The 21,889-nt window shown below is 37.9% G+C and overlaps 1 long non-coding RNA gene across 1 annotated transcript; it reads right to left on the bottom strand.

Moving 5' to 3' along the window:
• Positions 1-13,975: 13,975 nt before the first annotated feature.
• Positions 13,976-18,030, bottom strand: LOC150039498 (uncharacterized). The gene is made up of 3 exons (XR_016534346.1): positions 17,976-18,030; positions 17,341-17,426; positions 13,976-14,159 (listed from the first exon to the last, which is right to left on the bottom strand). It is a non-coding gene; the product is annotated as an uncharacterized LOC150039498 (long non-coding RNA).
• Between the last annotated feature and the right edge of the window lie 3,859 nt (positions 18,031-21,889).

The raw sequence follows: 21,889 nt of genomic DNA, 5'->3' as shown, positions 1-21,889 counted from the left end.
TAACCTATGCAGATGTCTCAAAATGCTTTTAACACCCTAACACCTAAGTAGCATAACGAACACTGTCATTTCAGAATTTGAACTACTGGAAGTCATTGACAGTGGTATTTGAGAAATATGTTGAAAGAAAAGGTAGGGAGAAGGTAGGAAGTCTTAAAGTCTAATTAGCTAGTCTTACTTTTCAAATCTATAAGTGGGAATGTGGGACTATATTAGGTGTATTTTTGGTTTGTCCTTTTGACTTTTCTTTTTCATCCAATACTTCTAAAGTATATATTTATATGCGTATCTTTATAAACTCTGTAAGGACAAGCAATGACTTAACTGATTCTCTACAGTTTGGTAGACTTGAGTAAAATCAATCCCTAAATATTAGCACCATCTAGTGGTGAACTCGCTCTTTAAACTGAAGAAAATGAGTAATGTAAAATGAGTCAAAAATGATAGTCCTACATTAACTTTTTTGTGTGGGTTTGAATCCATGGGCCCTTCCACTTGAACTGTGGCTCCCACCCTTTTTGTTTTAGCTGTTTTATAAGAGTCCCGCTTTTAGCTCAGGTTGTCCTAGGTCCCAGTTTTTCCATGTTGTTGGGATGACAGATATTTCCTACCATACCTAGCTCTTTTTTACTGGCTGAGATGGGATATCATATTTTTTTTTGCCCAGACTGTCCAGGAATCATTATCCTCCCATTTTCCACCTCTGAAGTAGCTAAGATTACAAGCATGAGCCCCCATACCTGTCTCAAATGAACCCTTCTGATATTTTCTGAATGTGGACAGTACACAAAACATGTGTCTGTTATCCTCTATCCTCAAATTATAGGTATGAAAATGTTCATGACAAAGGAACAGAACACAATAGAAAAGAACAGAAAAAGAAGCCCCTGATTTGTGTCATGGAAAACTATATAGGCTCACATTGTCTTTACTGGGTTGTTTTTAAATGTAGGAAAATCTGAGCCAGGAGTCTGGCCTTGTGGTAGAGTGCTTGCCTAGCATGCACGACGACCCAGGTTCAATTCTTTGGTACCACATACATAGAAAAAAGCCAGAAGTGGTGCTGAGGGACAAGCGGTAGAGCTCTAGCCTTGAGAAAGCCCAAGGACAGTGCTCAGTCCCTGAGCGCTAGCACAGGACTGGCAAAAAAAAAAAGTAGAAGAAGAATTTATATGCAGATGAGGAGGAAAGACCTAAAATTATATACTATTTTCTGTCCAAACTGACCTGATCCCATTTAAAGAAGAAAGTATAGAGGTCAACAGTCTAGAATTTACAAATACTGTTCTAGGGAATTGGAACAATGTCATACTCTGCATCTAAAGTAAGCTCCACTAGGCACTCTGTAACCAACCAGGTGTTTCTTGGCTACTGGAAGAGTGAAAGAGGTCCCAGAACTCACAGAAATTACAATGTGATTCTCTCCATGGGAACTTTAAGTCAGGGTAGCCTGATAAATTCCATTCCTTTTATCTTCTTTCACCCCTACAAGATAAAGCTACAAACAAAACCAAAATGTTTATGTATACTTACAAGCAAGAATCCTTTTTTGTTTTCTTTTTACTTTTTGGTAGTACCACGGCAAGAATTCAAGTCATCAAAGGTAAGAATACATTGGAAAATACAATATGATTTATTGCAAAAGTTTGGTGTGTATGCATGTGCGTGCATGCCTCTGTGTGTGTGTGTGTGTGTGTGTGTGTGTGTGTGCGTGTGCGCGCGCGTGCACACAACTTTCTGGGACTTGGACTCGGGGCCTGGATGCTGTCCCTGTAGGCTTCTTTCTGTATGTGTGTGTCTCTGTCTGTCTCGCCCTGTCAAAGTTGATGCTCTACCATTTGAGGCACAGCTTTACTTTTGGCTTTTTTTCCCCGTTATTTTTCTGTAGCTTACTTTTATTTTGTTGGTAGCTAATGGCAGTGAAGTGTCTCACAGACTTTCTTGCCCAGGCTGGATTCAAAGAGTGATCATCAGACCTTAGCCTTCTAAATAGCTAGGATTACAGGTTTGAGCCTTTAGTACCCAGCTATTTTATTCTTTAAAAATACTTTTGTTATCTGGGCACCCATGGGTCCTGCCTGTAATCCTAGCTACTCATGAGGTTTAGAGCTGAGGATCATGGTGTGAAGCCAGCTCACTAGGAAAGGCTGTGAAACTCTTATCTTCAATAAACTACTTAGAAAAAGACAGAAAGGGCACTATGGCTCAAATGGTGAAGAGTCCTGAGCATAAAAGACTCAGGGACAGGACTCAGGTCCTGAGTTCAAGCCTCGGACTTGAAAAAAAAAGTCTGGAAACAATTTACATGATGAATTTGACTAAAAGAAAGTTTCTTCTTTTACAGTTGGGGGGATAAATGGGGGAAAGTTTCACATATGATTAGGTATTTTGATTCCAAAGGTTTACAGTATAATCTTCCTTCCAGGTTTGTGCCCCAAGTCTATTTAAATTCTGCTTCAAGCCTCTTACTTGAGTTTTCCTCAGGAGTTAATGAAAAGTCTGTACAGGAATATTATAAACTCACTGGATAGAATGTAAAGAAACATTACTTCTAATAAAGAAAGGGAGATAGACATGGACCAAATACAAATGCTTTAAATCATTTTTTATTAAAGAATTTATTAACATTGATTTTTACATCATATTTCAAATGACGTGTTTAACAAACAAGTATTCAAGAAGGGAATCTCTGTATACAATCACTGGCACTTAGTTTTTAGAACATAATCAAAGTTAGGCTGAGGGTTTTTATGTCATAGATACATATTAATCTATGTAATAAAACATTATGTCTATAGAGTCATAAGGCTTTAAATCATTTTTAATTCTCTTTGGAGTAAGCAGTATATAATAAAAGTAATAAAAAGATGAAGTATTTTTAAGTGCTCATAATTAATACCAGTTGATACAGACAACTAAATAAAAAGATAGGCTGGGGGCCAGCAGCGCATGGCTATAATCCTAGCTACTTATGAGCATGAAATCTGAGGACTATGTTTCAAAGTCAGATTGAGCATGAAAGTCTATGAGATGCTTAACTACAATAAACCAGCAAAGAACTGGAAGTGGATCTACAGCTTAAGAGGTGGAGTGCCAGCTTTGAGGGAAAAAAGCTAAAGGATAACACCTGGGACTATACTCAACCATAGTACCAGTACAATAATAAACAAGCAAACAAAAATAGACAAAATGAAGGAATTACTCAAAATCATTATGGTAAATAAGTTTGATATTGATTAGATTACTATGACAAGATACTCCTGTGTCTATTCAACAACTAGCTAGAAAATACTAATTTGTATTTGTTTGTACTTAGGAAAATCTTGTTATATATCTTAATAGTGAATGTAATGGTTATAAAATCTCAAATCTGTTTAAAAATGCTCAGAACAATACAGAAAGCTTTCAAAACAGTAATGGTTTCAACTATCAAAATGAATACTTTTACAGAGTGGAATTTAGAGAAAATAAGGAAAACATAAGCAAATCCTAAGTATTTCATTACATTTGTCAAATATTTACAAATGCTATTCTGAGTTCCAACATCTGAACTTTCCAAGGCAAAGCCACTTTTTCAGTCCCTTCAGATAAGCACTTTCCCCATTTATCTTTGAAGTGTTTAATAAGATTTTAAGTACCACGTATAAGAATAGTGATACATACTTGTAATCATAGTTATTGGGGAAATTGGTGATCAGGATTGTAGGACAAGCCCACACCAGGCAAAAAAAGGAAGATCCCATTCAACAAACAAGTCAGATGTGGAGATGCGAACTTATAATTTACATTGTCCAGAAGAGATATCAACCACTCCATCCTTCTCCCTCATCTCCCAAATCTCCACTAATAATCCCATCCGATCAAGTTTTGTGTTGTTACATAAACATTCAAGTCTATATTCTGCCGTGAGTAAATCATGGTATTTGACTTTTTGAGCTTGGCTTATCTCATTCAACATGATGATCATCAGTTCTAATCACTCAGCTACAAGTGACATAATACCTCTTTTAATAGCTAATATTCTATAGTAAATAGGTATTATGTACGTAATATTCCATGGTACATACATACCATGGAATGATATATACTGTATATATGATATATATTATAATATAGCATATTATATGATTATATATCATAATGTATAAAATATTATATACTATATCAGGCCAGATCTATATATAATTCACAAATCTATATATGTATGTATATGTTTATATATTATAATGTATATTGTGTATCATATATATGATATATTATATTATGTAAATGCATCTCATATTACTGATACTTATAGGTATGGATCATGTTTTCTTCATTCACTCATCAGATGTTGGGCACTTGGGCTGATTCTACCATTTTGCAATGGTTTACAGTATTACAATAAACTTGGGTATGCAGGTGTCTTTCTTGTGTATGTACACAGCTTCTTATATAGGTCCAGTAGTGGTGTGGTAGGATTATAGATGAGTACGCTTTTAGTTTTTTTTTTTTGAGAAATGTTCATATGGATTCCATAGTGGTTACACTAGTTGATATTCCCACCAGCAGTATTTATTGCTGATTTCTTATGACTGCCAATTTGACTTCATTTCTTAAGGCTGGAGCTCTACCACTTTAGCCACTTTCAGCATTTAGGTGGTTATTTGGGGGTAAGAATTTTATAGACTATCCTCTCCACGCTAACCTCAAACTTCAGATTTGTTCTGATGGTTGAACATTCTGAGCAGCCAGGATGACAGGCATGAGCCACCCAAAAGTTATGGTGTCTTAATGTAGTTGTGACTTGCACTTCCTTTCTTTTATGGAAAAGGTACTAAGTATTTCTTCCTGTATATATTAGTCACTTGTATTCGTTCATTTGAGAATGGTTCACTTCACTTGTCCATTTGTTGTTTTCTTACTGTTTAATTTTTTTTTTGTTCAATCGCCTAGGCACCCCTTCTGGTTTTCTAGTGGTTAATTGGAGATAAAGAGTCTCACAGTCTATAGTGCCCAGGATGGCTTTGAACTGTGATCCTCAGATCTTAGCCTCCTGAGTAGCCAGGATTACAGATGTGAGCCACCGCACCTGGGCACTAGGGTCTGCTTAATTTTTTTGAGTTCTTGATATCTCTTGGTATCTCAAAGGATATTAATCAATCCTTTAATTGTTAGAATCACTGGCAAAGAATCTCTCCCATTGTGTGGATAGCTCTTGGTTTCTTTTGCTGCTTAGAAAAATTTAATTTAATGCAGTCCCATTAATCCATTTTGCTATTATTTTCTATGTAATTGGGAGTCCTATTTAGAAGAGAATCACATGTGCTTATATTCTCTAGAGTTCTTTTTTTAAAATCTTTTCTTGTAATAGTTTCAGAATTTCAGATGATATATTTAGTTCTTGGATCCTTTTGGAGGTGTTTCTTGTACATAAGGAAGTAGGCCTCTAATTTCAGTTTCTTCTATTAGTCACTTTTTCCAGCCCTATTTGTTGAAGAGGCTGTCTTTACTCAAATGGATCTTTTGAGTTACCCTTTAGCCTCTTATTTTATTTATTGGTTTATATTTTGGCTTCCTGGAAAAGTAAATGAGTTACCCTTTAGCCTCTTATTTTTTATTTTATTTTTTGCCAGTCGTGGGCTTTTAAAACAAAATTTCCTTGAGCCCATGTGGACCGAAACCCAATGCAAGGGGAGGCAGCAGAGCGGCCCGGTGCCGCTCCCCACCCCCCAGGCAAAACAAAGGAACACTTGACACAGGTGGCGGTTTTCTATCCAACCCTGGCCGCCCGGAGCTCCCCCCACCCCCGCTTGTCCCCGCGCCCAGGTCCTCCCAGCCCGGCTCAGCAGCCCCCTGAGCCCAGCGGCCCGCGGACCTCCGTCCACTCTCCAGGGCAGAAAGGAACCGCTCCCCGCGACCCCTCATCGGGCTCGGGGATCCGAATGAAGGTTCAACGCCCCCCCCACTCACACACACACATTTCCCACCCAACCTCCCTCCCCCACCAACACACACACCTCGTTGGGGGCGGGGTGGGCACACGACGCCCTGGAGGACGCGGGCAGGGACCGGGTAGCCCGGGGTGGGGCGGGGACCGCGGCAGGGAGCACGGGCAGAAGACACACGCCCGCCGGGCCGGGGGAGGGGAGAAGTTTCTCCCCAACTTCCCGACTCCAGGCCGGTGGAGAGCGGCGATCGCGGAGTCGCCTTCCTGGAGCAGGGCGCCTGGGCCCAGCGCCGCCTGGAGCAGGGTCGGCCGTCCCCTCCCACAGGGCCGCGCTGGGGTCCTTACCTGCCCTCAGGGAGCGCTTGCATGGGTCGCCTTGGCCGCGGCTCAGGCCCGGACGGAGAGGGGGCGGCAGGCGGAGAAGATGCCCGCCGAGGCCCTCCCGCTCTGCCGGTCCACCTGGACCACCTCCTAGGCGTGGGGGCGCGAGGCGTGGGGCGCGGGGCAGCAGGCTGCAGCGATGACTGCGGAGCATGCCCAGGACGCCTGACTTCAGGAGGAGGGAATTCCCGGGCTCCCCCACCCCGGGACTGCCAAACCACGCCCCTTCCCCGGGCCACGCCCCTTGCGCCCTGCGCGGGGGCGGGGCGGGGGCGGGGCGGGGCAGGGCGGGGCGGGGCGGGGGCTGCAGCTACTTGCGCAGGGCGCCTGCTCACTGGGACTCCTGTGGCAAAAAAACTGGAAGTGGTGCTGAGGCTCAAGTGGTAGAGCTCTAGCCTTGAGAAAGTCCAAGGATAGTGCTCAGGCCCTGAGCTCAAGCCCAGGACTAGCAAAAATAAATAAATAAATAATAAATAAATAAAAATTATTAAATATTAATAGAACTGAAATCCAAGGAGTGTAAATATTAGTAGAATTTCAAAGACCTTGTATGCTCTTTATTTCTAAAGGAAAATGAATTAATACTATAAAAATGTTATAGTAAATACTTGACCTGTGGAAATGATTTTTCTTAATATAGTTGAGGTAATGTATAGAGGGGTTACAGTTACATTCATCAGGGAGTGGGTACATTCTTTTTTTTTTTTTTGCCAGTCCTGGGCCTTGAACTCAGGGCCTGAGCACTATCCTTGGACTTTCTCAAGGCTAAAGCTCTACCACTTGAGCCTCAGCCCCATTTATGTTTTTTTCTATGTTTATGTGGTACTGAGGGATTGAACCCGGGTCTTTGTGCATGCTAGGGAAGCACTCTACCAGTAAGCCAAACTCCCAACCCAAGGTGCATTCTTGAACATTGTTACCCCTTCCCATGTTTTTCTCCCACTTTTTCCCCTTGGAAAGAGTTTTTGTTTTTGTCAGTCATGGGGCTTGAACTCAAGACCTGGGGGCTGGTTCCTGACTTTTTTGCTCAATGCTAGTGCTCTATCACTTTGAGTCACAGCTCCACTTTCATTTTTTGAGTGGTTATGCCAGGAGGAATGTTATTTGCTCAAGTGTCAGAAGAAACATGCCATATTTCTTTTCTGTAAACCTTTAAATATAATAGCACTAGTTCATTTATGAGTTTGAAGAGCTCACCTGAGAACAGGGTTGATTTGGGGATTATTGCCCAACCACAACTTCTGGGGACACACTCAGAAGAGAAAAGCAGTAAGTGATGATCCGTGTGTGTTGTCTGAAGGATGGGGTGACATGCATGCAGAGAAACAATGTTTCAGGCCGATGGTGGATGTCTGGAGGTAGGACTTAGATATGGGCTTTCAATTGTCCTTAAGTATCAAGCAGTGCTGAATCCTACCAAAGTTGACACCTACTAATTTTGAGAAAAGTCACAAGGAAAGCTTGTGTTTTCTATGAAGTGATGTTGAACAGGAGAGTGCAGGAGTCTTAAGTCAAGACAAGCTAGACAAGTACATAGAAGTTTTCATAATAATGTTATGCTTTGTGTTATTATTTGCTTTATTATGTTTATGCCAACATCCACAGAGAGACTCTCTGTTATTGCAGATTCTTCCAAGGTATAGGATTCCAAAGATTTAGTGCTCCTGGTTGTAATTTAATGTGTTTGGTATGATTGTCATCACAGTCGATGTGGTATAAGACACTGAATTGGAGATATAAAAAAACAACTTATTTAAAACTTTTAAACCAGACTAACACAGTCAGCTAAACACTAGTAGAGAAACAAAAAAAATAGAAAAATTAAGTATGATCCTTCCTGTTCACTCAGCAAAAAAGAATTGAATGTATTTTTTAGTATATGTAAGCAAAATGTTTTATTTTATTTTTGGCATAGTTTAATGTTTTTTCATAAATTTTTATAATGATGGGGAAGTATATTTAGGTTAAAAATATCAACTAGGCATTAATTTAAAAACCTGATCCTTTTCAAAGAATAAACTACTAAGATTAAGATAGTAGAAAAATATTAATAATGTGGTTTATTGAGAAGTAAAGAGATCATAACTAACAAACACAGAAAAATAATGAAGGCACTGTGTGTGTGTGTGTGTGTGTATGGTGGAAGATACCTCATGAAAGAAGAAATATATATTTATAGCAATGGGAACTGAACTGTTCTCTTCAGATGCCCAGAGGTAATACATTACATGAGCAAGGTGTGAGTATAAAATTTTCTACTTTTGAAGCTTTATCAATTATCAAGGCCCTTCTGTGTTACTATAGGTCTACAAACACCTTTCAAAATTCTGTTTATGACTGTGCAAATTTGTTAGCAGTTGACTTTTCCTGCTTTCCCAGGCTTCAATAACCTTTAATTATATAGGAGGGCTTCATTTAGTTGTTGCGAATATTCTAGTAGGTGATTTCTAAGCTCTAAATTAAAGTCCCTAGATTTTTCCAGAGTTGTTGATCAGTGAAAGTATGGTTTTAGATGTATCAACACAAATCTTATCTTCTGGAATTTCATTGTTGGAGAACTGATGTACAAGCCAGCATACTAGCCTAGCTCTTAATAGTCTTGTGGTCTTATTATCCATTCTAGGGTATTCTACAAGCTGTCAGCACTTAAATCCTCTAGGAATATTTAAATAATGTAATATTTGGACATAGGCCAATAGTTCATTCCTTTTCCATAGAACAATAATCCTTGGCCAATGGGTCCAGAATTTAGACAGGATCAATTTTTAAAAGGATCCCACGTAAGAGGTAATCCTAGGTATTTTTACTTGTTCTCATTCTTCCCAATTTGTTTCTGTAGATCCCAGGTAGACTAACCAACTTCTGGTCTATATTTGTTACCCTGTGGATGCTTGTTAGTGGCAATCTGTTTTCCAATGTGGGCCCTTCTCTCACATGCTCCACTGGGATTAATAACCTTGGCATGCCTAATAAACCACTTCCTTAGGAAAGTCTTCTGACACTTTGGAGTGTAGTAGACCTTGTTGTACTCTTCCACATGGTTATCTGTTTCTACTTTACTGTAATGTCTGGAATTGCAGGTCTTTTAAAAAACTATATACACATTTTTTTCTTGCTAGAAGGTAATCCTCTTAATAGCAAAAAATACACATGTTATCGTGGCACTTCAATGCCTAGCAATTATTGTTCAAAAATAAACAAATCCATAGGCCTTTGATGATGGAGCCTAGAGGAGTTACCCATGGAAAAATCTGGTGCCATCTGCAGGTGCTGTGAGAAAGTGAGAGGGGGCATGATGTCCTCTCTCAGAGGCTCCTGAGAGGAAAATCCTTTAAAACTAGCCAAGGATTTAATATTGGTAGAGCATTTGTATTCACAGCACAGACTCCTCTCACAGATTGTTTTTTTACTGTTATTATAAAGGTGATGTAAATTGAAATTATAGTTACATAAATCAGATAGTGAGTACATTTCTTTTGGACAATCTCACCCTTTTCTTCACTCTCTCAGTTTTTTCCTCCCACCCCCACCCACAAGTTGTCTAGTTCATTTTCAACGTAGTGTTTAGTGATTACCACTGCTGCACTGGTTCACTTCCTTACCCTCCCAATGACATATAAATGAACATATGACAAAAAGAAGAGAAAACTTAAAACAGCGACAAAGAAAAGAATCTCTAGTTTCCATTTCTTGGAGCTCACTTAGATAAAAACTTGATGTGCTCAGAGATACATAGGCCATGGTACCTTTGTGTTCTGTTCTTAAGTCTATCTGCCTTTGTCTCACTGTGTGGGAATGACTTGAGTCTTGTCCCAGTGTACTTTAGACCTAGCTTCCCCATGTGAGGTACAAGTTGTGTCGTTTGGGTCTCTGAACTTGCCTCACCTCCATTAACATGATTTGTTCTAGGTCTATTCATTTCTCCACATCTATTGCTGATTCTAAGAAAGCTGTCTAACTTTGAGCTAAGCCACTTAGTGGTTTTGACTCTGGCCACTGTAATCTTTTTACCATCTTACCTTGCATCCCTACCCTAGTATCTTATTTTAGTGATCAGGGGTCAAGAAAAGCAAAGTGAAAAGAGGGCACAGGAAGTAGAATGGAGACAGCAGATCAGGTCCTGCTCATCACTACAGATTTTCTTTCTCCTTGGCATGGCTTCATACCTTTTTTCCAGCTTTACAGGCTGTGGCTGGCTACAGGAAAATAAGGCTTTCCTCTAGATAACATTTTCTAGTCTTACTTTGATATTTTTATGAACATCGTATTAAATTATCTAGGGACATGCAAGCCTATTCTTCCTATAAGGGCTTGTGAAACCTGTACTATGAATCATTATATCTAATTTTCTTTAAAATCTACAGGCTTTTTATCAAATTTTATCAATTTTATCAATATCACTTGTAATGTACAAGAGTCATGGCAAACCTAAGAACTTTTTAACCATATCATGATTATCTTAAGAGTCTCCTTGTTGGGTGCTGGTGGCTCATTCATACCTGTAATCCTAGCTACTTAGGAGCCTAAGATCTGAGGATGGCTGTTCAAAGCCAGCCCAGGCACTAAAGTCCATGAGACCCTTATCTCCAATTATCCACAAGAAAACCAGAAGTGGGCTGTGGCTCAAGTGGTAGAGCACTAGCCTTGAGCTGAAGAGCTCAGGGACAGTGCACAGGCCCAGAGTTCAAACCCTAATAGTAAAAAGGAAAAAAAAATAGTCTCCTATTTTTTTAATTTTTTGTATCAATGCTGGTCTTGGGCTTTGAACTCAGGGCATGTGCTCAGTCCTTGAGCTTTTTTGCTCAAGACTAGCACAGTACCACGTGAGCCACAGCTCCAGTTCATTTTTTTTTTAGAGAATGGAAAATACGAATCTCATGAGAATTTTCTGTCCTGTCTGGTTTCAAACCATGATCCTCAGATCTCACTTCCTGACCAACTACAGGCAACAGTGCCTGGCTAGGTCTTCTGTTCTTATATAAATCAGAGCGTAATAGATTACTTTTTTACCACACCCGAAATTCTTATGCAAAACTAAGTGCTCAGCAATCTATTTTCTGAAATAAGATGCACATTAATGATAGACAATTCTAACCTAGTTGGCTAGGGATTATGAGCTATATACCTGATTATAGAGATTTAAATGTAATCAATTTTAATAGCCTCAAGAAAATCTGTAATATTTTCTAGAAGCTAACGTCCCAGTGATGTGATACTTTATCTCTAGGCAAAGGATGAAGAGGGAAGCATTTGTCAACTAGATAGGATATTCTCTTCTATAGGATACCCAGAGTTCATTACCCCTGGCTTCTTTCTAGATCGATCCCATTGTTCTAAATGAATGATGCTGTCACAGCTGTGAAGAATGACTAGGAGTTTTGTAGTCAGGACTGGATATAATGGAAGTGCCCTACCAGCTTCCTGGGCTCCATCAGTGCAGCAAGATTAAATTTGAGCTCGAGTTTTGAAATGATAAAAAAGCTGTTTGACTGCATTTTCAATATGTTTATCAGGAGAAAGCTGTAAATACGAGATAACTCCTGCAAGAAATTTAGAACTTGAAATGAGCATCTAACAGTCTGAAAGGAATCTGCTGCCGTTGAACATTACTCATGTTTCTATTGCCGAGCACCAACACTGCACTTTTCCTCCAGAATTATTTTTAACTAGCTTGGAAGTCATCCAGGTTTAACTCCTCTCCAAAGCAATTCTGTAAATGTGAGAGGGGCTAGCTAGGTTCTGATTCAAAAGACAGGTGTACCTGGATGTCTTTTGTATAGCTGTGAATATCGACAGGATGGTTCTCACTTATCATTCTGCAGTGGAACAGCTTAAGTGTGAAATGCAGTTTCTTCCAAAGGTGATGAAACCAGCAAGGCAGCTCAAAGGTAAAGCCATGCTAATGCACACATGCTTATTTTACTTTTTTCTCTCCTCTGAAAATATTCAGGTAATAAAATGAAAGCTTTAAGATGGGAGACATTAGAGACAGCAGTACATATTCAGTAGGAATGACAGTTCAAATTTAACATGGAAAACATGTTCAATACACCAGTGCAAAATAAATACAAGATAAGCCACATATAACTTCATTTGAAACATGCCATGAAATAAATTGGCTATTACCAACTCATGGTTTATCAAGAAAGAAAAAAAATGACTATACATTAACGAATGAAGAAAAATAGGTGGAATCTGATCTAACAATTATTTCTGATGGTCCTTTGCTTCTTATTGAAAGAAAAAAAGCTAAATTCCATTATGTCTTTTTCATCTGCTATCACATTGATATTTCAAATATTCAAACATTATAGCATTCTCACTTATAGGAATATTACAGACTTCATAGGAAACTTAGACATTTGACTAAGTATGTTTAAATAATGGGACACCAAAATAGATTAAATATTTAGTATATTGAATATATGCTACAATGAATATATATATATATATATGTGTGTGTGTGTGTGTGTTTATTGTTTGTGAACATTGCTTTTAAAATAAATGTTCATCTTGAGTAATGTTTTCAAAAGAGTTTGTTTACCAAGTGGGAAATCTCCAATTTATTCAATTTTTAGGACAGTTTCAAGAATATACTGTTAATTAAGACCAGTCCCAGTGTAAAACCTCACATACCATCCTTACCATAAACTACTCAATCACCTGATTAATTTATTATTACTGTTGATACTATCTGTCTGGTTCAATGCAATCCACTGAAAGGATTGGATTTATTCACTAATTTCTATGAATAAAATAGAGCTTAAAGGACCACCTGTCAGGCATGATGGCACATACCTGAATCCCAGATATCCAGTTGATTAAGACAGGAGGTTCTTTTAAGCCCAGGAATCAACTGGAAGCCATTCTGAATAACAGAAAGAGACTCTTTAAAAAAACAAAAGAAGAGAAAGAGGAGGAGGAGGAGAGGAAGAAGAAGAAAGTTGGAAGAGGTGGAAGCAGAGGCAGAAAGAATAGGATGAATTAAATAAGAAATTAGATTTGGGAGTAGAGCTGTGGCTCAAGCTTCTTGATCTATCATTGAGCAAAAAAAAAAAAGCACAGGGACAGACCCATGTCCTGAGATCAAAGTCAAGGAACATCCCTCACTTACACACACACACATACACACACGCACACACACGCACACACGCACACACATGCACACACACTAGAAGTTTAGGTTATTAATACTGTAAATCAAGCAGGCTTGAAAAAACAAAATGTGACTTTTAAATTTTCTATTGAGCTGGACCTGTGGGCTCACACCTGTAATACTAGCTTCTCAGGAGTCTGAGGATCAAGGTTCAAAGCCAGCCTGGGCACAAAAGGATCTGAGACTCTTAGCTCCAATTACCCTCTAGAAAATATGAAATGGGGCTTGGCTCAAGGTAGGTTGATAGATGGTAGGCTGAAGAGCTCATGGACAACACCCAGGTCCAGAGTTCAAGTTCCACAACCTGGATATCTTTATCAAAATACCATTTTATTGCACATTAGAAATTATTTACCTATGAGTTATAATAGAATTATGCTAGGAATCATCATTTCATAGGAGGTTTGTGTTTTATAGACACATATGTGATGAATAAATGTTCCTCATAAGTTATCATTTTAGTAACAACACAAATCATTTACATTTTCAAATGAAACCGATCCCTATGAGAAGGCTTTCACAAAATTGTATGACACAATTTGAAATTACCTTTATTTTTCCTCCTTTCTGGAAATTGATTATTGCACCACAATTTTCCCATTCCTTGAGCTGCCATCTGGATATTTCAGACTTTGTGGTCCAGAAGTCAATCAACCTAATGCACGACTGTAGCCATCTTCAGAAAATCCTCACCTGCAGCGTAAAACATGATTAATTTCTTGACAGGTACACTTGAGTCTTCCTCTTGTCCCCCTAGTCTATCCTCACTCTTAGGAGTTTTGTGTGCTTTTCTTTCATCATCTACATGGAAGAGCCACTGTTCATAAAACTGTCCTTGTGAAGATTTATCTCTTATTATTAGTTTGCTGTGCTGCAAAATCTACCTTATGTACAAATAAATGAAATGAGCAATCTGAACTGTAATAAAGAGATTTAACACAATATTTGAGAATATTGATTGACACTGTTGGTCTTTGTTTTTTTCTTCTTTTAATTTTTTTTCTCATTTTAATGTAGATTTAGGCATCTCTTTACTATACCTTTTTACAACTGGGGAGTGGAGGGAATTAACTTGGTTTGATAGAGGCATTAGACAAAAAAAATAGGGAATTCTGGAGAAGAAATTAATGACAATTTTCAAAATTTAGGAAATAATTATAACTTGGATAATAAATAAATATTACTTTTAGATGGTACGTTGCATAAAGACAGTCCTATTCACCAAGTAAAACATATTGGTTATGGTATATTCTGGTGAATTTATCTGTGGATAAATAGGTAAAATATCAATACATGAATGCATGATTTCATCCTAAGGGATGTTTTGTGGAAAAATGTATGAAATACTGGTTAAAATTCATTAGTCTGAAAGAATAGAGGTTAAATCATCATAAATTCAGTAAGTCTATATGTGTATAGATTACACAGAGAAAAATAACCATGTCTGTTATACCATATAATTCTGTGGAGCTTGTGAATTGGCTATGCTTGTAGTTTTCTCAGATGTTTCTTGTTGTCTGTGCTATAAGCCATACAGGATACAATTGAAAAAAAAATACTTTTAAGTGTGAAGTACCCTTCGTGACAAATATATTTGGTGACAGTTTTAACTGTAGAATGATTCACAAAGATGACTTCTAGGATGGCTTCATGTTAATAGAAAAATAAGTTCCATGCACAGTGTGTTTGAGAAGCACTGACCTAGTGGCTTTCCTCATATTTTAGTGCTTGTGCAAAATGGTAGTGGACATGGTGAGTTTTCTTTTGTTTTTGTTTTTTTTTTCTTTTTCTGTTTTGCCAGTCGTAGGGCTTGAACTCATGGCCTGGGCACTGTCCCTGAGTAATTCAGCTCAAAGCTAGTGCTCTACCACTTGGGCCACAGCACCATTGACTTGGTAAGTTTCTAAGAATGTGTCCTTTTCTAAAAGTCATGAAACCAGGTGGTGCTTTTTTTCAAGATAATATTAGGCTTTCTTTTCTGTGGTGTAGGCTTTTTAAAACTAGATTAAAGAATTCTGGAAATGTAGTTATCATTTTCCATCACTGGTTATACAGTTGAAGACATTATTAGCAGTTATTTGTTTTATGTTAACTATTTGTCAGATATATCACAATCCAAACATTACCAAGTCTTGAGATCCTTTGAGAGATTCTGTAGAAATGATTGAGCAGTCAGTATGCAAATTCTAAGTGGAAGATGTATAACTGTAATATCAAGCAGAATTAGGTAGGTAGGTAGGTAGGTAGGTAGGTAGCAAAAATCGTGTTCTCCTCCCTTCAGGGTTTAATGACTTACTGGAGGCATTCAATCATTGAAGAGGCACTGAAGAAAGTTTCTTTAATTTTTTTGAACCTAAGAATCCTAATCTCTGCAATTGTCCTAACAACTGCCATCCTTACTTTTGTTTTCTTGTGTCAGTTGTGGTGCTTGGATTCTAGGCCTGGGTGCTGTCCCTGAAATCTTCACCTCAAGGCTAAAACTCTGACCCTTGAGCCACAGCACCACTTCCAATTATCTGGTGGTTAATTGGAAATAAGAATCTCATGGGGGGCCGGGAGTTTGGCCTAGTGGTAGAGTGCGTGCCTAGCTTGCACGAAGACCCAGGTTTGATTCCTTAGTACCACATACTTAGAAAAAGCCAGAAGTGGTGCTGAGGCTCAAGTGGTAGAGCTCTAGCCTTGAGAAAAATCCAAGGACAATGCTCAGGCCCTGAGCATAAGCCCAGGACTGGCAAAAATAAAAAAAAACCACACACACAATTAAAATATCTGGGGCCGGGAGTTTGGCCTAGTGGTAGAGTGCTTTGTCTAGCATGCATGAAGACCCGGGTTTGCTTCCTCAGTACCACATATGTAGCAAAAAAAAAGCCAGAAGTGGTGCTGTGGCTCAAGTGGTAGAGCCCTAGCCTTGAGAAAATCCAGGGACAGTGCTCAGGCCCTGAGCCCCAGGACTTGCAAAAAAAAAGAAAGAAAGAAAAAAAATTCTCGTGGGCTTTCAAGCCTGGGCTGGCTTTGAACTATGATCCTCAGAACTTAGCCTCCTGAATTAGGATTACAGGTGTGAGCTACTGTTGCCTTCCTTTCCCTTTGGAAAAAGATGACAATAATACATTTGGAGATAATTTTATGTGTTTGAAGATCTGGAAAGTAATAGTAATAACTATAATATATATGAATATATGTATATATGCATATATGTAATATATATAAATATATATTATAAGGGATGGTAGTAAGGTAAGAAAAAAAAAGAAACCTGTACTGATAAAAAATTATGAGAGAAAAACTTTTCTCTGTGTATTTTCATATAAAAGAAAACCTTATAGATGTTAGAAATGCCCCTTATTCCAAAAAAATTCTTTTGCAATACCAGTTATGATGAATAACTTTGAGACAGTTTACCTATAGGAAGAAGTGCTTATTTAGCACTAATTTAGTGAGATTTGGGCTTTAAATAGCCATCTTTAGTTAGGACCAGGTTTTATTCTTCTCTGTAATATACTGGAAGGGGTAGGTTTGGACAATTTGAGAGACGATTTTTAGCTTGAGTCTTGCTCTTCAGGTACCTTTTAGTTTAAGCATCAAAATACAAATTTATTCTTGAATATTTTTTCTCTAAAGAGACTGAAAGATCAATACATTTTGTCAATCTTTGCTTTTTAATTCCAAGATCTACCCAACAAATTGACATACAGGGAGAATAAAATCTGTTTTCCGCTAGCACTTAGTTAATGGTATCTGCAATAGGAGGATTCCAAGGACTTTTCAAGTTGGTGCTGTTATTATTCGTATTGCAAGGTCACAGAAACTTTGAGCTTAATAGCAGGTAAAAGATGGCTTAAACTTAGGAGTCCCAGGGAACCTTTGATCTTACCTTTTATCTCCCCTGAAGTCTTCTTTTATTCTTTGTTTGGCTCCACCATTTACCAACTATCTTGTCCGGGAAAAATTGCCATTGGCCTGGCAAAGGACACAGTCAAGTCGATACTGATTTTATATAAATTAAATAAAAGGGTTGAGCTTCATCTCTTTGACAACTAAATTACATGAGGCTCACCTGAATATCAGAGCTTGTTACATTCCCAAAAAGCTGCATAGGAGGAGCAATGTCATTTGATGGCTTAAATGCCTTCAGGTTTGGTCATTCCTTTGGATCTACTTCTAACTTTACCAAACCAAAATGTTTAAGCATGAAGAAGTCATTGTAAAGACATACTCAAGGATACTTTAGAAAATGTGAGGAAACAATGATTCTTTTAAATGATAAGTACTGCCTGTATTTGTTAATCACAGAATGTACCTACTATCTGTGTAACTGGTATACCAAAGAAAGCAGAAAAAAATGACTGGAAGAATGCCATGTAGAGTTTAGAGCACAGGCTGTTTTTCTTTGATATAAGGAAAACAAGAATATAATATACTATGGACAGGACATACCATGTATTACTTTCCTGCTTTTTTATATAAAAATGTCCACAAACATATCTTAAAGCAATACCAATATATTACCGCACTCTCAGAAGTCTGGGTACAGTGTGTCTAAGGTGGGTCCTTTCTTGGTACCCAGATGGTGGCAAAGCTGTTCCATCCTGGAGATGAGGAGTGGATATTAGTTTGTGTCGTCATTCAGCTTATGATTAAATTTAGTTCCTTTCAGGCCCTAAGGTCTACTTAAACCTTGAGGTCTACACTCTTGTTGGCAATCATCAGTAGCTGCATATTACTTTCCCTCCTTTCTTTTCATGTCCTTTCTCATACCTGCCCTCATGAACAAGTCAACATCCTCTTATACTTTACATCTCTCTGATTCCATAGCCTTCTGAATCTCTCTGAACTCCACAAACATTTCTCTGTTTTGTGCCATTAGATGGATCCCACTAGAGTGGGATCCTCTTCTTATTTTCACATCCATAATATTAACTACATCTTCAAGTGACTTTAATCACAAAAAGTTATATTCATAGAAACCCAGGACTCAAGTAGTAGAGTGGTAGCCTTGAGCTGAATAGCTCAGGGACAGAACCTAGGCCGAGAGTTTATGCCCATGACCAACCAAAAAAAAATAGTCTGCACAAAATAGAGATTTCAAGGGCCTGGAATTTGGCCTTTTGGTAGAGTGCTTGCCTAGCATGCATGAAGCCAGCATGATATAGAAAAAGCCAGAAGTAGTGCTGTGGTTCAAGTGGTAGAGCTCTAGCCTTGAGAAAGCCCAAGGACAGTGCTTAGGCCCTGAGTAAAAGGACTGGCAAAATAAAAAGACATTTCAAGAGCTGCATAAGGGCAGCTATATTAGGATCCAAGGGGACCATTATACTCTTAGGGAGCAGATGGTATAAAAGTTCCACAGTGTTGACTAATATTTACAATGTCTCAGAACTCTTGAAAACTATCATATTTAGAATATTTTATTAGTCAAAGTTGACTTTCACTTTTTGTACAACTTTTACTTTTTTCATATATTTTTTATTGTAATTAATAGAAGGGTTACATGATATTTGCCAGATAGATGGTGCATTAATTCCCATACATTGATACCCTTTCACATGTCTTGGTCCCCTATAACTTTTACTTTTTATTAATTACAATTTACCATTAACTAAGTAATTATAGTTATTGCTAGGAGAAAAAATGCAAGCAATTGGTCTATGTATGTCCCACTTCCTTTCCCAAAACAAAACATCTTTAACTAATCTCCTGTGAATTTGGTATCTTGTAAATAGAATACTGACTTTGGCTACAAGCAAAAGACTTGTTGCTCTCCTTAACAGGATGTCACTGGGTGAGGATTACCTGTAGTGAAGACAGCATGAATATAAAGCAAGGATATTTGTGTATATCCTTTGCGCACTGCCACCAGATGGCATGTCAAATGTTTATCTGAAACCCTTAATAGCTATAACTTTGAAGTCACTTAGTAAAGGTGGAAAATAAGTAATTTGATTCCTTCTAGTTGGATTTGAAAAATCTAATACTCACAGCTGTTGGAGATAACACAATCACATACTTAGAAATTCAAGTACAACATGGACATAAAGATATATTCTAAGTTAGACACTGGTGATTCATAATTGTAATCTTTGCTCCATTGGGGGCTGAGTTCTAAGGATCATGGTTCATAGCCAGCCCAGGCAGAAAAGTCTATAAAACTCATCTGAAACTAACAACCCAAAGGTGAAAAGCAGAACTGGGGTCTGCGTGGTAGCTTTGAATAAAAAAGCTAAGAGAAAGCATCCAGGCTAAGTTCAAGACCTAGTATTTGCACACACACACACACACACACACACACACACACACACACATACACTAAAAATAATAAATTATTAGGCACATTATAGATTTTGCCTGTACCGAGAGGAAATGTTCCTAACTCAATATGTTGGTAAATAATTCCAATCTCTCTCATACAATGGTAAAATCAGAGCCATTTTTTGAAGCAGTGAAAATGCCTGGTGTAATTTCAATAGTTATAAATCAAAATTAAGCCTAGAAAACTGGACTCATAAATAAGTGCAGAGACTCCAGCTGGTTTTATTCTAAAGGCACTCTCAGATCCATTTGCATGAAGCTGACATGAGTATGGGAAAAGGGAATTCTATTTTAGTACAATCAGTTAGGAGCAGTCCCCAGGATTTAAATTTCCTAATAGGGAAATATACAGCAATTAATTTTTAAAGATTGAATTACTAAATGGAGAAATACAAGTTCTTATTTGCCCTTTGATGATTGTTTCTGTTCTGTGGAAAATTTCTAGGATTATAGATGAAGATTGAGGATAAGGAATTCTTTCATTCAACCACAAAGTCAGTAAGACAAAGCATGTAACCTACATTTTCTTCTAATCAAATCTGCTGTTTCTTTGATGAAATTGGTTTAGTGGGCTTTTTCTCAGCTTGAACTTAACCACATAAAATGAAACTTCATAGATTCTGACTCTAAATTCTAAAGATTAGAGAAAAATTAACCATCCTGACTTTTCTGTTTTAACCAGACTGCTCTAAGACTTAGAATGAATTACTTCAGTAAACAAACTGAGAAGATTGTGAAAGACCACAAAAACAAATAATTTCAAGAATTTTTGTTGTTTATATCAAATGTCTTATCTGTGGCAGTTAATGTAGAGGTTCACCCAGTTAGTTCCAATTGTATATTAACTTTTCCAATGAAAGAGAAAAATGACTCAAAGAAGTAAAATAACTAACCTAGCTGACACAACATGTAAATGTAGGAGACAAAGTTAGGAAATCCAGTCCCCTTTCAAATTCCTAATATCTTTTGTTTTTCTTAGTCAACTATATGAATATTAGGAGTGTCATTGTATTTATGTAGCCATTTATATGTTTATACCTGATGTCTCCTACTTAAAAGTACTATAAAATCTTTACTCAATACACACTTTTATTTTTATTCCTCAAAGTCTAAAATGCAATGCCATGAAATACACTTTTTTTTGCCAGTCCTGGGCTTGAGTTCAGGGCCTGAGCACTGTCCTTGGCCTTTCTCAAGGCTAGAGCTCTACCACTTGAGCCTCAGCACCACTTCCAGCTTTTTTGTATGTATGTGGTACCAAGGAATCTAACCCAGGTCTTCGCTCATGCTAGGCAAGCACTTTAACCACTAGGCCAAACTCCTGGCCCATGAAATACACTTTTAAGTTACTATTATATCTGCACTTTTAGAAATAAGCAAACTATATCAAGTTGAGTTAATAATGCAAAAATTTGATCCTACTTACTGTCCTTTTCCTTTTCCATATTTTCCTTTGGTAGTTAATGGTAGTAGAACTATTTTTTTAAGTTGTAGAAATATCACAGTTCATTTACTCAGCATGTATTTCTGGAGCACAAACCATTATGATGTTCTGTTTGTAGTCATGTGTTTGCTTATTTGCTGATTTATTTTGCCCTTTGTACCAAGTGTAGATAGGAAGAAATGCAACAGTTCCCCCACAATGAGCAGAAGGGACATGATTGTATCCTGAAGAGAACCTAGAAGAAGCAAGGAGGCAGCCAAAACAGGCTAGTTATTACCCAACTCTCAATGCCAGATATGGCTATATTTTGCCAGCTCTAGTCTTGATACCTCCTATGTAATTGGTTAGGTAGAATTAGTTTAGGTAGATTTTTTTTTATTACCAGGTATTTGCTCTTTACCATATCCTCATTCAGTGTTTTCTTACTTTAACTTTATTCCTCGGGGCTTTATCTATTCCTTATTCAGATGTTTTTACTCTTTTGGATGGATTTTTGTTGTTTTAATGTTTGTTTTTGTTTTTGTGCTGGTCCTGAACTCATGGATTAGGTGCTGTCCCAGGGGCTTATTGCTCAAGGCTTGTGCTCTACCGCTTGAACCACAGCTCCATTTTTTAATTTTTGGTGGTTAATTGGTGATAGGAGTCTCCTGGACTTTCCTGCTTGGGCAGACTT

The sequence above is a fragment of the Megascapheus bottae genome, unplaced genomic scaffold (genome assembly GCF_031878675.1).
Source record: "Megascapheus bottae isolate mThoBot1 unplaced genomic scaffold, mThoBot2.hap1 HAP1_SCAFFOLD_91, whole genome shotgun sequence".
NCBI classification, from domain to species: Eukaryota; Metazoa; Chordata; class Mammalia; order Rodentia; family Geomyidae; genus Megascapheus; species Megascapheus bottae.
The sequence above is the reverse complement of the archived record's forward strand: the minus strand, read 5'-3'. Positions and strand labels throughout refer to the sequence as shown.